The sequence below is a fragment of the Spermophilus citellus genome, assembly GCF_964194105.1.
Source record: "Spermophilus citellus genome assembly, chromosome: 3".
In the NCBI taxonomy this organism is placed as follows: domain Eukaryota; kingdom Metazoa; phylum Chordata; class Mammalia; order Rodentia; family Sciuridae; genus Spermophilus; species Spermophilus citellus.
Window position 1 is genome coordinate 112,996,874 of NC_138184.1, and position 15,795 is coordinate 113,012,668.

The window sequence follows — 15,795 nt, forward strand, 5'->3', positions numbered from 1 at the left end:
CTCCTTTGTCAAAGCAGAATGACACCAAAGCCTCAAGAATATGTTAATCCTTTGAATTAATTTTTCCCTAGGTTCAAAAAAAAAGTGAGTTTTCTTGTTCTTCCTGCCCAGGTGTTCTGATGCCAGGCCTGCACTCTCTGTTGAAGATGTCCATGATGGTGATTGGCCCAAGACTCACAAACTGCACAAAGGATCAAAAGGAAGAGGCCACCTCAGAAAGGGCAAAATGTGGGCAGTGGGGCCCCTGGTGGATGTGACAGATGATGCAGACCCTTCAAGACCAAGGAAGTGGGTGACAGGTGGCAGCTTGTACAGCAAGTGTGAGTCTTCCCTTTACACTTCCAGTTGGGGCACTAGATCAGGGGCCAGCATCCCTTCAACTCAAGAAACATTTGAATAGGCCAGAAAAGGGGATGCTTCATTTTCCAAGAATGCATCTATAGGCCAAGGCACATGGTCTCCTTCGGAGTGATGGTTGAATTCTACATGTTTGGGGGAGCCCAATGTACTCGGTTGGGAGTCCCACAAAAGTCATGTAGTGTACCAATACATGAGGTGGATCTCTCACCCATTCAGCTTCTCCTGCCAGTAGCTATCTGGCTCCATCACCTACTCCATGGCCTTTGTCTGGAGTGGTGTCGAATCCTTCTCTTTCTAGAAGAGACAGGTTTTCTCTTCTCAGCCTTGATTTTTAACATCTCAGGACTCTCCTGGTTAGAAGGGGGAAGGAGGCATTTTTGGTTGAGCATGGTAGCATTCCCCCTTGATCTGAGCCAGTTAGGGACCTGCTGCCAGGTACTTTGATTGGCTGCCTGAATTTTCCAAATTAGTTAGTCAGTGTCCAGCAGAGGGAGCTCTCCACAGTCCCAACCATCCACCTGATGATGGAGATCAGAAACTGAGAGCCCAATCTGTAACCAGGTGGAAAGGACTCTGACCTGGTTTTAGGGAGGGACAGAGAAGGTCAAGAGGAACAATCATTGAACACATGAAAGCTTGATGTATTCCATCTAGGGTTGTCTCCTGAACAGACGTGTGAGATTTATAGAGGGGTTGTCAGCTAACCAGGGACTGTGGGTTCCCAGGATGAGCGGGACAATCATCTTCTGGTGGTGTCTTTCCTCCTCAGATGTGGTGAATGAGGGTTAGGAATGTCTGAGCAATGAGGAGTACTACATGAGGGCCTGTCCACTTATCCATGAGTTGCGCTTCTGATCTCTGATTTTTCTATGTCATAAGCAGGATTGAGTCTGCTTCTAGAATGTCTGAGAAGGGTCCTGAGGAGAGGGTGTTGTCCTAGAAGAAGGAAATTCCTGCATGGAGGTCAGAATTAGTTTCAGCAGCTGTACAGAATATTGGGTGCTGCCTTCATATTTTCAAGGTGGAAAATGCATTCTTCTTAGTGAGGTCTGAAAGGGTCTTCCATGTGTAAATAGTGATAATTTAAGTTCTTCTTTTCCTATTTTTATGCCTTTAATTTCTTTCGTCTAATTGCTCTGGCCAGTGTTTCGAGAACTATGTTGAACAGAAGTGGTGAGAGAGGGATTTTAGAGGGAATGCCTTCAATTTTTCTCTGTTCAGAATGATGCTAGCCTGAGGCTTAGCACAGATAGCTTTTACAATGTTGAGGTATGTTCCTGTTATCCCTAGTTTTTCTAATGTTTTGAACATAAAGGGATGCTGTACTTTGTCGAATGCTTTTTCTGCATCTATCGAGATGATCATATGGTTCTTATTTTTAAGTCTATTGATGTGGTGGATAACATTTATTGATTTCCGTATATTGAACCAGCCTTGCATCCCAGGGATGAATCCTACTTGATCATGGTGCACAATTTTTTTGATATGTTTTTGTATCCAACTCACCAGAATTTTATTGAGGATTTTTGCATCTAGATTCATTAGAGATATTGGTCTGTAGTTTTCTTTCTTTGAAGTGTCTTTGGTTTAGGAATCTGGGTGACGTTGGCCTCGTAGAATAAATTTGGAAGTTCTCCCTCTTTCTCTATTTCCTGGAATAGCTTGAAAAGTATTGGTATTAGTTCTTCTTTAAAGGTTTTGTAAAACTCTGCTGTATACCCATCCGGTCCTAGGCTTTTCTTAGTTGGTAGTCTTTTGATGGCTTCTTCTATTTCCTCGATTGATATTGGTCTGTTTAGGTTGTCTTTATCCTCCTGACTCAATCTGGGTATATCATATGACTTAAGAAATTTATCGATGCCTTCACTATCTTCTATTTTATTGGAGTATAAGGATTCAAAATAATTTCTAATTATCCTGTATTTCTGAAGTGTCTGTTGTGATATTGCCTTTTTCATCCTGTATGCTAATAATTTGAGTTCTCTCTCTTCTTCTCTTCGTTAGCATGGCTAAGGGTCTGTCGATCTTATTTATTATTTCAAAGAACCAACTTTTAGTTTTGTCAATTTTTTCAATTGTTTCTTTTGTTTCGATTTCATTAATTTCAGCTCTGATTTTAATTATTTCTTTCCTTCTACTTCTTTTGCTGTTGTTTTGCTCTTCTTTTTCTAGGATTTTGAGATGAAGTGTGAGATCATTTATTTGTTGGTTTTTTTCTTTTTTTAAGGAATGAACTCCAGGCAATGAATTTTCCTCTTAGAACTGCTTTCATTGTGTCCCATAGATTCCGATATGTTGTGTCTGTGTTTTCATTTATCTCTAAGAATTTTTTTAATTTCCTCCTTGATGTCTTCTATAACCCATTGATCATTCAGTAACCTATTGTTCATTCTCCAAGTGATGCATGATTTTTCCTTCCTTCTTTTATCGCTGATTTCCAGTTTCATTCCATTATGATCAGATAAGATGCATGGTATTATCTCTACTCCTTTATACTGTCTAAGACTTTCCCTGTGACATAATATATGTTCTGTTTTTGAGAAGGATCCATGTGCTGCTGAGAAAAAAGTGTAACTGCTTGATGTTGGGTGGTATATTCTATATATGTCAATTAAGTCTAGGTTATTAATTCTGTTATTGAGTTCTATAGTATCCTTATTCAACTTTTGTTTGGAAGATCTGTCCAGTGGTGAGAGAGGTGTGTTGAAGTCTCCCATGATTATTGTATGGTGGTCTATTATTAGACTCTTGAACTTGAGAAGAGTTTGTTTGATGAACATAGCTGCACCATTGTTTGGAGCATATATATTTATGATTGTTATGGCTTGTTGGTGTATGGTTCCCTTGAGCAGTATGTAGTGTCCCTCTTTATCCCTTTTGATTAACTTTGGCTTGAAATCTATTTTATTAGATATGAGTATGGACACTCCTGCTTGTTTCCGAAGTCCATATGAGTGATATGATTTTTCCCAACCTTTCACCTTCAGTCTATGTATGTCTTTTCCTATCAAATGCGTCCTCTGTAGGCAGCATATTGTTGGATCTTTTTTTATCCATTCTACTAGCCTGTGTCTCTTAATTGGTGAGTTTAAGCCGTTAACATTTGGGGTTATTATTGAGATATGGATTGTTCTTCCAGCCATATTTGTTTATTTATGTTACTTAACGTGGTTTGTTTTTCCTCTTTGATTATTTTTTCCCTTTACTGTACTACCTCCCACTGTTGGTTTTCATTGTTATTTTCCATTTCCTCTTCCTGTAATGTTTTGCCGAGGATGTTTTGAAGACATGGTTTTCTAGCTGCAAATTCTTTTAACTTTTGTTTATCGTGAAAGGTTTTAATTTCATCTTCCATCCTGAAGCTTAATTTCACTGGATACACAATTCTTGGCTGGAACCCATATTCTTTTATTGTTTGAAATATGTTGTTCCAGGATCTTCTAGCTTTCAAAGTCTGTGTTGAAAGATCAGCTGCTATCCTGATTAGTTTACCCCTAAATGTAATCTGCTTCCTTTCTCTTGAAGCTTTTAAAATTCTCTCCTTATTCTGTATGTTGGGCATGTTCATTATAATGTGTCTAGGTGTGGATCTCTTATGATTTTGCACATTCGGCGTCCTGTAGGCTTCTAGGATTTGTAATTCTGTTTCATTCTTCAAGTCTAGGAAGTTTTCTCGTATTATTTCGTTTAACAGATTGCTCATTCCTTTGGTTTGGACCTCTATACCTTCCTGTATCCCAATGACTCTTAAGTTTGGTCTTTATTGTCTGATGTTCTATCTTCTTAGTGTTCTACTCTGCTGGTAGTATTCTCATTTGAGTTTTTAAGTTGGTTTATTGCTTCCTGCATTTCTAGGATTTCTGTTTGTTTGTTTTTTATAACCTCTATCTCCCTATATAGTTAATCTTTTGCTTCTTGGATTTGTTTATGTAATTCATTGTTGAAGTGATCTTTCATTGTCTGATTTTGCTGTCTAATGTCTTCCTTGAGACTCCACATCATCTGAAGCATGTATATCCTGAATTCTTTATCTGACATTCTATCTGCTGCAGCTATTACCTATTCTAACGTTGAGTTGACCTGCATTGCTTGTGGTCCTTTCTTTCCTTGTCTTTTCATACTGCTCGCATTTCTTTCTGCTTGGTTAAACTGTTGTGTTATTGAATTTTCCCCCTATATATTTATATTGCTCTTGTATAGTTGCAAAATCTCCCTTGCAGGGGTGGGTGGCAGCTGTGCTCCTCCTCCGCTGGGCCCCTTCTCCAGGTCGCGTGATCTGCCTACCTTGCGGGCAATGGCTGGGCCCCTCCTCCAACAGTGATGATCTGTCTATCACGCTGGCAGGTCGCTGGGCCTGTTCTCCAGGTTGCAGGTCTGCCTACCTTGCAGGCGCAGGTGGCGGCTGTGCCCCTCCTCCAATTGGGGTGATCTTTCAACTAGGACGGCAGGCCGCTGGGCCCCTTCTCCAGCATGCGCGGTCTGCCTACCTTGTGGGCGGCAGCTGGGCCCTTCCTCCAATTGGGGTGATGTGTCTACCACACCGGCGGGCCGCTGGGCCTGTTCTCCCGGTAGGTCACAGGTCTGCCTACCTTGCAGGCGCGGGCGGTGGCTCGGCTCTGCCCCTCCTCCAATTGAGGTGATGTGTCTACCACGCTGGTGGGCCGCTGGGCCTGCCCTGCCGGTGGGTCACAGGTCTGCCTACCTTGCAGGCGCGGGCGGCGGCTCTTCTCCGCCCCATGTGGCGGGCCGCTGGGCCTGCTCCACCAGTCAGTCACAGGTCTGCCCACCTTGGAGGCCTACTCATTAGTTTTATATTGTATTATCCTTACAAGTTTTAAAACTATTATCTGTTAAAACCTTACACAAGTACAAATTTTAATGTAACAACTGAAGTTAATTTATAATAATAAGATCATTACCTATAAGACAATCAAGTTGTAAAACTGTATTTCAGTATCTATACTGGCCCCATTTTATAATTTTATTGCTTAGCTCATTAATAGACACAAAGGAAAAATCAAAAAACTCATAAAAACAACAAAAATCTAGGCCTCCTTTTGCTGTGGTGCCCTCTTTGGCTGGACAGCATGGACTTTAACAATCCTCACATGCATCACAGGTCATTTTTGTTAATTGTCCTGGCCAAATAAAAATATTTATTGTCATTTCTTGCTGTTTAAATACTTGTAAAGTGCTGGGCCATTCTCTAATTTAAGGCTAAGTATGCTCCAGCTTATATCAACTTTTTCTAAAATTTTAAAAATAAAAAGGGGGAAATGAAGTCTCATATAATCCCACTAAATCTCACAATTATTTTAAAAGGTTTCAAAATTGTGATATTAAAAGTCTCACTCCTGCTGAGTGACACATGGAGCCCTAGAATAAACCAGATTCAGTAATAACATAGGGTAGAGGCTATGCCTGTATGTTTCCAGAAAACCCAACCTGTCATTGGGGAGACAACTGAAGGACCTGGCCTTTCAGGCTGAGCAGATAACTTAACAAAAAGGAGGTAATAAGTCTCAACCACATGTTTGTGGCTATGCTGGTTCTGTTGAGTTGCCAGTTGAGTGGAGTCAATGGAGAAACTTATTGGACCTATTTTCCAGATCTACCTTTAGTACATCCAGCTTTGTGGACTGGAGAATCCATCCCAGTATCTACTAATGATATTCACATAATGCGAGGTTTTACAGATGAATGCATGTGCCTGGATTTAATTACATTGACTACAGTGGGAATCCACCTATATGTTAGTCCCATGATAAACATGGTGGCTGTTTTAAAAGTAACTTTTAAGGAAAAGAGAGCATACTGGCCCCTGGGACTTAAGGTCAAATGGCTGGACAGTTATTAAAATGAGAGTTGCCCATAAAAAGTCAGCCATTCCCATTAAAAATCCACCAATAACTTACTGCCCTAATCATTCTGCAATAGAATTTGACACCTGTCCTAAATTGACAGAGTTTGTTAATGTCTTGCCAGCACAACATAATGCCTCTAGAAATGTGGATATATTTTGGATTGGTCTCCAAGAAATGAGAAAAGCCACATCAGGATGCTATGACCCCTGTAGGTTCTCTTGGTAATATTTTAACTTTCATAAGGGTGGTATTCCAAAAGATCTCTGGCATTTACTTGCTGCCTCAGATTTTCTCAATTATACTGATGGCTCCATGTCTGACTTTATAAACAACAATTGCAAAGAGGGCTTCTGTTATGTCCTAGAAGCCTGTGTTCAATCTCCTTAGGCTTTAATTACTGTAAATGTAAGAGTGCGGAGAAAAGGTAATAAATATCATGGTACTTTTTAAGAAATGTAATCTAATGAAGCTCATTGCCTCAATAATTTGGTTCAAAATACTTCCAAAGCCCTTAAAATTGGGAGAATATTGAAGAAGAGATTGAGACTAAATTAATGTTTTGAAAATTTATGTAGGAAATGAAGTTTCCACACTCAAATTTGAAGAAAGGCTTAGATTCCATGCTGGCTATAAGCATATCTGTCATTACTGCAGACAAATAATATGCTTCCCAATGGGGTTGAGAAAAAGTCAAATACTATCTAATGGGGTTTAGCATAGCAATAATAATAGCTTGGACCTTGTGAACCTTAGCTCACAACCTTAACACGGCCACCCAGAGATGGGAATAACCTGCCAAGACTCAAACAATTTGTTTTCCCCACTCTTACCTGTTTTTCTGATTATGCTCCTCACTGAATCCCTTTGGTGTATTTCACTATAAATGAAGCATTCCCAGGCTTTTCTCCTTGTTAGCATCAGACCCATCAGTTTTATTCCACTTGTCAAGCCACTGTTTCCAATATTGTCCTGCATCTTTTGTGTTTAGTTCTTAATATTACTATCCAGGCCTTTATTTTCAGCCAACCCACACTTCAGTGGTTACCTCCTCCCTCCCCATGCAGGTCACGAGCAGGAGTGATGTATTTCAAGCACTGAAAGAACAGAGGTGCCAACCTAGATTACTGCAACCAAGAACATAGTGCCTTCAGAACTGGAAGAGAATTAGAGACCTTCCAAGATGAGAAGATCCTAACAGAATTCATGGGCACTAAATCAGCTGGACAGATACTTAAAGGAATCCTACACACAGAAGAGGAAGAAAGATGAACACAACCATGAGAGCTCAGGAAGTGTCTCTAGGGGAATAGATACACAATTGAGAAATGAGAGTGTCACATGGTATCAATTTAGAAAACCCTGAAACATCTGAGAATTCCATGTTTCCTTCTTCAACAAAAAGACAAGCAAAAAAGAGAAGAAAGAAAGAAAGAAAGCCAACAAAAAGATAAGAAACATACCATACCTTTCAGAATAACCTTGAGTACACAATTATTCTTGAGTACAAATTATTCTTTGACTACAAATTACTCTTCAATTTAAAGGTAGAGGGATAGATTGAATCTTTTTTTTAAATCTAATTTCCACAAGAAACTCCCCTCCCCTGCAAAAGTGAGCAAGACTGAAAATGTAAAGATGGAAAATAATTTTCCAAGCAAGTAGAGTGTGGAGGCAGGGAGAGGTCACTATGCTTATATATGACAAACACACTGAAGCCAAAGCCAGGCACAAGAGACAAACAAGGTCACTCTATGTTCATCAAGAGAAATACAGCAAGAAGGTATCACAAAGTCACCAATACATATAAATGCACGAATATTGGAGAACCCAATTTTATCAAACACTACTAGACAAAAAGGAAGCCATAGGCTCCAAAAAAAATAAAATGGGGTGACTTCAGAGCCCATCTCTCTGGGAGGTAGATCTTCCAGATGAACAATCAACAAGGGAATGTCAGAGTTAAGTGGCACTATGGGACGAGTGAACTTCACAGACATTGATAGAAAAGGCCATACAACAAATGTGGGGTACACATGCCACTCACCAGCACAAGGAACATTCCCCAAGGTATATTATGTATTAGGCCATAAAGCAAGTTTTTAAAAATACCAAAAAATCTTATATGCTTTCCAATCACGATGAGATGAAACCAGAAACTAAGAGCAGAAGAACCTACAGAAACCTCACAAACACTTGAAGATTATGCCTCACACTATCAAACAAGTGAGAAATCCCTAGAGTCAGAAGAATATGGAAAGACAACATATCAGAACTTGTGGGATCCAGAAACAGCACTATGAAAAGGAAAGACTACAGGAAACTGTACCTAAAGACAGAAGAGAGAGACCTCAAGTAAATTTCCTGGTGATGGCTCAGGAAAACAAAAACCAGTCTAAAATCAGGAGAAGGAAAGAAATAATCAAGATTAGGGTGAAAAAATGCAATAGAAAGTAGAGGAGCACCACCAAAGTTCATGGGAACAAAGAGTAGTTTTTTGAAAGCATAAAACAAAGTTCCCAAACCCTTAGCTAAATTAACAAAAGAAAAAGAGATTAGACCCAAACCCATAAGATGAAACTTGAAAAGGGAGATTTTACAACAGATACCAAGGAAATTCAAAGGATCATTAGGGAGGATTTTGAACAACTACATGAAAATATGTTGAAAAATCTAGGAGAAACAGACAAATTTAGGGACCCAAAATGAATCAAGAATATAACATTCAGATAATAGGAGGGACAAGTAAGGAGACTGCAGTAGGGTCTTATGACAGAGATAAGCTCAGGTCCCAATGGAGTCAATGCTGAATTTGGCCAGATTTCAGAAGAAGCAATAACACCAGTATCATGTTACCCAAAGTATTCCATAGCCTAGACGTGGAAGGAACTTGTCTAAACTCAGCCTCCAAGTTCACTGTGTTCCTGATTTAAAACCTGACCAGGACAGAACCACAGCAACTATGAGCAGAACAATGTTAGGGGGAGTCCCTGCCCAGGAATGGAACCAGGTGTTGTGGGGGATGGAGACCGTGGTGAGTGCAGTGCAGGTCTAAGAAGTGGTTTGGGGAGGCTGCAGGGGAGCCTGCTCCTGGAGCTTTTCTGCTGCTTTTCTCCTGTAACAGGCACAGTCTAATTAGATTTCTGTTGGACTGGGAGTATTGGGGTGTCAGCCTGGTGAAGGACGAGAGCCTCCACTGGGCTTACTGAAGAGATGACTCTTGTGTGCAGTTTGTGAGCTAGAATTATGACAGCATGAGACAAAGATGCTCCAAAAGTGTTCCATCATTTTCAGGGTCATCATGGTTAGAAAGTTAAGATTCTTTGTGTTTAGCAGACCAGAAGAGGAGAGGGAGTGTAGGTTGACACAGAGTAAGCTACTGACCTTGGGATTGCTCCCATGGGCTATTGTCTTAGGGGACATGGCCCTGCCCCACTGAGGTGGGTGCCCTGGCCAAAGTGCCCTCACAAGTCTTCAAGGGCTACAGCATGCCAGACTCACCATCCTATGGTGGAGGTGATAGGATGCCCAGTGGCCCCATGGAGTGGAGGCAGGGCCAGCTGAGGCCCAGATGGGGGCAGTTGAGGACTGTTGGGATCTAGGCAGCGTCAGTCCTTAAAGAAGTTAGCATCACCCTATCTGGGTAATGGGGTTGAAGTTGTTAAAGCCCAAGCGTGTTCTTAGCGCTTTCTCGTGCTTCTTGTTTCTTCACTGGGGCTGATGACCATGGCCCCAAAGGCAGAGATCAGATCTGGGAGCCAGTCTGGACTCCCAGGTCTCATAGATGGAATATGGGTGGACTTCAAAGTACAGGTCGATTATGGGAGTGTGGTGCTGGTTCCCCCAGGAGAGCTTAAGCCTTTCTGTGTGGGCAGGCTTTGGAGGATGGCAGTAACTGTGGCCACACCAGTGGTTTCTTTCCCTGGGGTGTGCCTTGCTTTCTGTCCCTTGGTCCCCATGGTGGTGCTCTGGCTAGGGGCACTGGAGGTGTTCTGTTCTAACTGTGCCCCATGTTGCTGCCTGTTGCTTGGGGTCCCTTTACTTTGGGAGGAGATACACAAGGCCTCAAAAGCTGTAATGAGTTCAGGAAGCAAGTCATGGCTCCCAGATCCTCTCAATGTCACAGGGACCAAAGGGAAACTAGAGGTATCCTTTCTGGCTGCACTGCTTGTCCCACAAGGTGAGCTTAGGTGTTTCTGGGTGGGCAGGCTTTGAGGGATGGGACTTGGGGTAGAAACACCACTGTTTCCTTGTCCCTTGTTACCCTTTTTTGTGTGCTTTCTGGGTGCCATTGTGGTGCTCTGTCTAGGGGCACTGGAGGTGTTCTGTTCCAACCTTGCCCCATGTTGCTGCCTGTTGCTTGGGGATTCTCCTCTTTGGGAGGAGCTACACCAGGCCCCAAAGGCTGACATTAGTTCAGGGAGCAAGTCTGGGCTCTCTGATCTCCTTGATGTCCCAGGGACTGAAGGGAAACTAGAGATATCCTTTGCAGTGCTTGTCCCCTTAGGTGAGCTTTGGTGTTTCTGGGTGGGCAGGCTTTGAGGTATGGCACTCGGGGTAGGAACTCCACTCTTTCCTTGACCTTTTTTACTCTCTTTGTGTGTTTTCCGGGTGCCATGGTGGTACTCTGGCTAGGGGCAGTGTAGGTGTCATTTCCCAAACTTGCCCCATGGTGCTCTCTAGTTTTGGGGGTCTGTCTACTTTTTTGAGCTTGATACTTCCATGGTGATGTCTGACCCAAGGACAAGTCTGTCCTTGCAGCTGCCATTGAGGTCACTGAGTGTGTCTGGGTTCTGGCATGAGCACCCACGGTAGTGTTTCTATGTTTGTCGGCCACAAGGGATGAGTAGTTTAGGCTGCCCAAGGTTGTTGGGCCCACAGTCAAGGGTGGCATCGGAGCTGCCCCTGGACCTGGAGCCCCTACGTGTCCAAGCTGATGACAGCTGACAAAGCTGGGGGCTCCGGGCTTCATCCCACCAGGAACCCCAGAGCTTGGTGGGACGGTGGCTCCAGGGGTGAGAGGCTGCTTCCCCTGCGGAATGTTTCCTCACATCCTTCGAACTGGAGAGCTGGAGCTGGCTGCAGGTGAGGGCCTGTGAGTACAGTAGGGCTTTGGGCTCTGGTGAGAGCACCGGAAGCTCCTACCCAAGGTGGAGGGAGGCCCCAGATGTGGGGGCTGTGAAGGCATAATAGTGTTCAAGGGGGTGACCCCAAAGGGGGCCACTGGCTATGCAGCCAAGCCTGCCAATGTGCTGAAAGAGGGCCTGGGAGGAAGGGCCAAAGCAGCAATTGGCAGGCTGGGGGAGAGCGGTCCTGTAAGATTGGAGATGGTAGGGTGGGTCTGAGATGAGACAGCAGAGCCCACCAACACTGGGATGTGGGCCACCATGGTTGTGCTGCTGAGGGGGAGGGGAGGTCTGACTGAGGCCCACTGATGCCAGAGGCATGGCCCCTCCGAGTGGAGAGGGATCCCCCCCCATGGGCTTGTGGGGCTATGGCACAGCTGTTCCCAATGGCCTGGGTCTCACCCATCAGAAGACGGTTGATGCTCTGCAGAGCTTTCTTCTTCTCCCTGCCTAGGTCCTCAGCAGTCACTGGACAGGCCACTAACAGAGGTGGTGGCAGCTTCAGAGGTTCCCCTCGGAAACTTGCATTTCCGTGGCCTACTGGTGTCTCTTGTGGGTGAGGACTTCTTCCTGGGCAATGGCTGTCCCGCCCTGCCTTCTGCCACCTTCTCACCCTGGGCCTTCTTTGGGGGAATCCCTGGGGATGAAGAACATCCCAGGGGCGGCTCCCCTTTGGATGGGTCTGGAGCCCTCCTCTTCAGGGCTCGGAGACCTCGAGTAGAGCTGTAGGAGCTGCTGATGGGGTTTCTTTTGGGGCAGGAGCTCATGCAGGTGGCCCGGGAGCTCTCAGCTCTGTCTTTGGAGCTCTGGGTGCAGAGATTTGCCTGCAGAGCCCCAGGCCTCGGCACAAAGGCAGGCACATAGCTATGGGCCCCCAGGGGCCTAAAAGTAGATTGTGCTCTTCCAGTGACCTGGGGAGGTCCTCTCTGATGTTCTCTATCTACAGCGTGCTCGGCTTGCTCAGCCACCACTTAGCCTCTGTCTCCAGGAGCTATGATCACAGTCCTCCCTGGGCAGGTTCTTGGGGTGCTGGAAACTGGCAAGGGGCGACTTCCTGCCCCTGAGCCCTACAAGGCGTCTGCTGGCTGGGTCTGCTGACTGGGCCTGCTGACTGGGCTGCAGGAAGCCATGAAAGCTGCAGCTGACAGCAGCATCTTCTTCAGGAGACCAGGCATGCGAAAGGAGGTGGCAATGTCCAAGTCTCTGAGAAAAGATCCAAGGGTCCGCAGGACCCTGGAAAAGCACCGAGGAGGCACTTTTTGCAACCGCTGAGGAGCAGTTGCAGGGTGGCGGCAAGATGACCTGCGAGTGGTGGCACTGGCCCAGGCAGCCCCGAGTGGCCAACCAGTATAGGGAAGTCGGCGGGGGCCACGACCGGGCTTCTTGTAGGACCCTTCTGGCAGGTCTCTGCCCCCCCCCAGCGCCAGGGCAGGGCTGAGGGACAACACTTGCCCTGGGAAGTCCCCATGGCAGTCTTCGCGAAGGCGCTAGTCGGTAATTTTAGCGTCCATCACAGAAGCTTCTTCTTCGGCTGCCCACGCAGCTTCAAGCGAAATGGCTGTCAGACCTGTTGCTAGGATGCAGCTGAGGAAGGAATGAGTGGAGAACACTCGAGCACGTGAGGAAAACCATCCACACTGGGCAAGAGGAAGACTTGCGCCAGGAAATGACGTGCAAATTCCCCGTGCGTGTGCAAAGTTTGCATGCGCGTGCAAAGTCCACGTGCTTGCACCAGATGCTGGAGAAATAGGCGCGGGAACTGCGTGCCTGGTGCGTGTGTGGGTCCTAGGGGGACTGTTGAGTGCTGGCACTGGGGCTGTGATCCAGGTCCCACTGATCCACCTCCTGACCCAATGAGGTTTCCCGATCATCTGAGAAGGGTTGTAGATGATGGAAAGCCCAAAGGTTGAGGGGTGGCAGCTATGGCTAGGCAAGCGATCTCTCCCCTCAGACTGGTGCAGTGACCCCGCCCCTCCCCAGAGGCGGCCAGGATGGCAGCACAGATGGGCTGGAGTCCAATGGAGGTGAGGGCAGCCGGAGGGTTGAGGTAGCTCTTGGGGCGTGGAGCAGGTGGGGACTAGGGTGACAAGCAGGTCTTTGGCTGGCAATACCTGCGCATTCTGTAGGGAGACATATCCCTGCCTCTTCAGGAGAGCTCTTCTCTGAAAAGGTGGGCAGTGGCATGGCCCCAATAGAAGCGCCCCCCATACCTCCAAGCTTGGAGCAGGGTGGTAACCTCCCTGGGCCTCTGAAGGGGAAAGCAAGGGCATTAGATAGGCAGTGCACCAGCAGGTGAGCAAGTGGTGGTGGCATCTCCAGGATCTCGCTTGCTGGGGCTGGGTAAGGACACCCTGACCTCCCTTGAAGGTGTGAGCTTGTGTTTGTATCTAGCCTTGCTCTGGTGAGGGTGGGTGGGGCTGGGGCTACTAATTATGCATAATTATTACATATTGTTCATAGTATTACTAGGCAGGTTACAGACTTAGCAACATTATGCAGCTTATTCCTCAGTTACATACTAAGTTGCAGTATGCAATGTTAGCAGCTTTGTGTAGCTCTCAAGAAAGCCCATTGTATAAAGGTACTGCTATGTGGACAGATTTAGGTTCAGTGAAACATTATGGTCTTCTAACAAGAGAGTTCCTTTATTCCCAAGGAGCTGTGTGCCTTAGATTAAGGTGAGGCTGTTAAGACTCTAACATAGAGCTTCCTATTGAAAGTTATTGCTACAGCAGCCAGGCATCCTGTGTCTTTGCACAGAAACTTCCTAGCCGCCAAGCATGCCACAGTCATGAAGACTGAGAAAATCCCAACCCTATTATTTCTCAGCACACTCTCTCTCCTCTGGAAGGTGGCAAGGGCAACCCACCTAGCTGTAAAACATCAGAGACCTCAATCCCAAGCACAGAACTCCTACAGAGTACCGGGAGGGTTTCTGAACTGGGCAAAATATCAGCGAGCTGGGCCTGGAGGAGCAAGGCAGGAGGGAGCTTCAGCTGGGACCAGTGTCCAAGATGGCTGCTCCTCAAGCCCCTCCCTGTCCATGGGCTCTCTCTGGTCCACTGTACCTGCAGGTACCCAGGTGCAGGCTGCTGGGTGGGGGTGTGGTGGCGCTCAGCTCCCCTGGTACAGTTATACCTGGCGGTGCATCCTCCTGAGCCTGGTTGGTGGTGCTGCCCTGCAGGCTGCAGTGGGGACCAGGCCAAAGAAGAAGTGGAATCACCAAATGGGCCTGTGCAGCCACAGACCAGTGTTCCTTTTCCAGTGGGTGACAAACTAGGAGTTTGGGGTTGGGTTGCTAGAATATGGTCCTGGGGCTCAGTGTCTGGGTCCTTCCCTGTGTCACAGCTGAGTGGGCACTTATTTTGAAGTGGCCAGGACCAGAAGCTTCTCCACTTCCCAGTGTAGTGAAATCATAGTGCTTTGGGGAAAATGGCTGGGAGATGGGTTTATGTCTCCTACCATAAGCCTCCCCACAGGTTTTCAGGCTAGGAAATTCTCAGTATCCTCTTTCAGTTACCATTTCCTGCTGCATAGGGAGGAAAAATGGACACCCTCCTAGATCATGCCTGCCTCTGGAGTCAGGGTACTGACTGCCTGGATGGTCAGGGTGACCGAACCTGGGCCACACCTGAGTGGTCCTGGAGCCTGGGATCTGCCAAGCTCTTTATTTTCTACTAACAAAGGTAAACACAGTCTTTATTGCTTGTTTTATTCCTTAATAAGTAAGTAATTCATGCTTGTGGTAGATAATCTAGGAAGTACAGATCTACAAACAAACTTAAAAACAGCCCATGAGGAAGGATTCCAGCACCCAAGAGACCCTCACCATTGTCATTGTGGTTCACCATCTTCATGTTTTACTCCTAGGTGTGCTCCCACGCCCACCTTCCCATAGGACAGAGGGAGTTCTTAAGAATGCTTAGGAGGTGGCGGTTTCTCAAGATCTTAATTTTGACATGCTATGTACAGTTAGGGTGGGGACATATTGACTTTCAAAGATTTCAGAGTTTTGGAGGTCTTAAGAGGTGACATGGTGAAATCAGGAAAACAAATATTAAAGAAATTGAACTCATATTTGGCTGGGATTCCTTGGGAGGTGGACTTACCCTTGGAGTATATGAATGATGTTGTATACAAGTGGTGTGCAGACATTTGAAAGGAATCTACATTGTGGTGGTCACAAACACACACATAAAGGATTAATGTATATATATGCTAAGCCACATGAAGGCCTCACTGTGGTTTGTCAAGATCATCCTGATTCACAAGGACCCGTCTTTCCCTCTCCTTAGAGGGAACAGAATCTGAGTCCTGGAAACTGCCTTTGAAGAATCAAAATTGGCTTTGGAGATGAGAAAACACCAATGTTGGAGAGGACTGTGAAGAATTTGAGTTAGAAATTGATTTCTAAATGTGGAAGCACAACATAGTAATACATATTTATC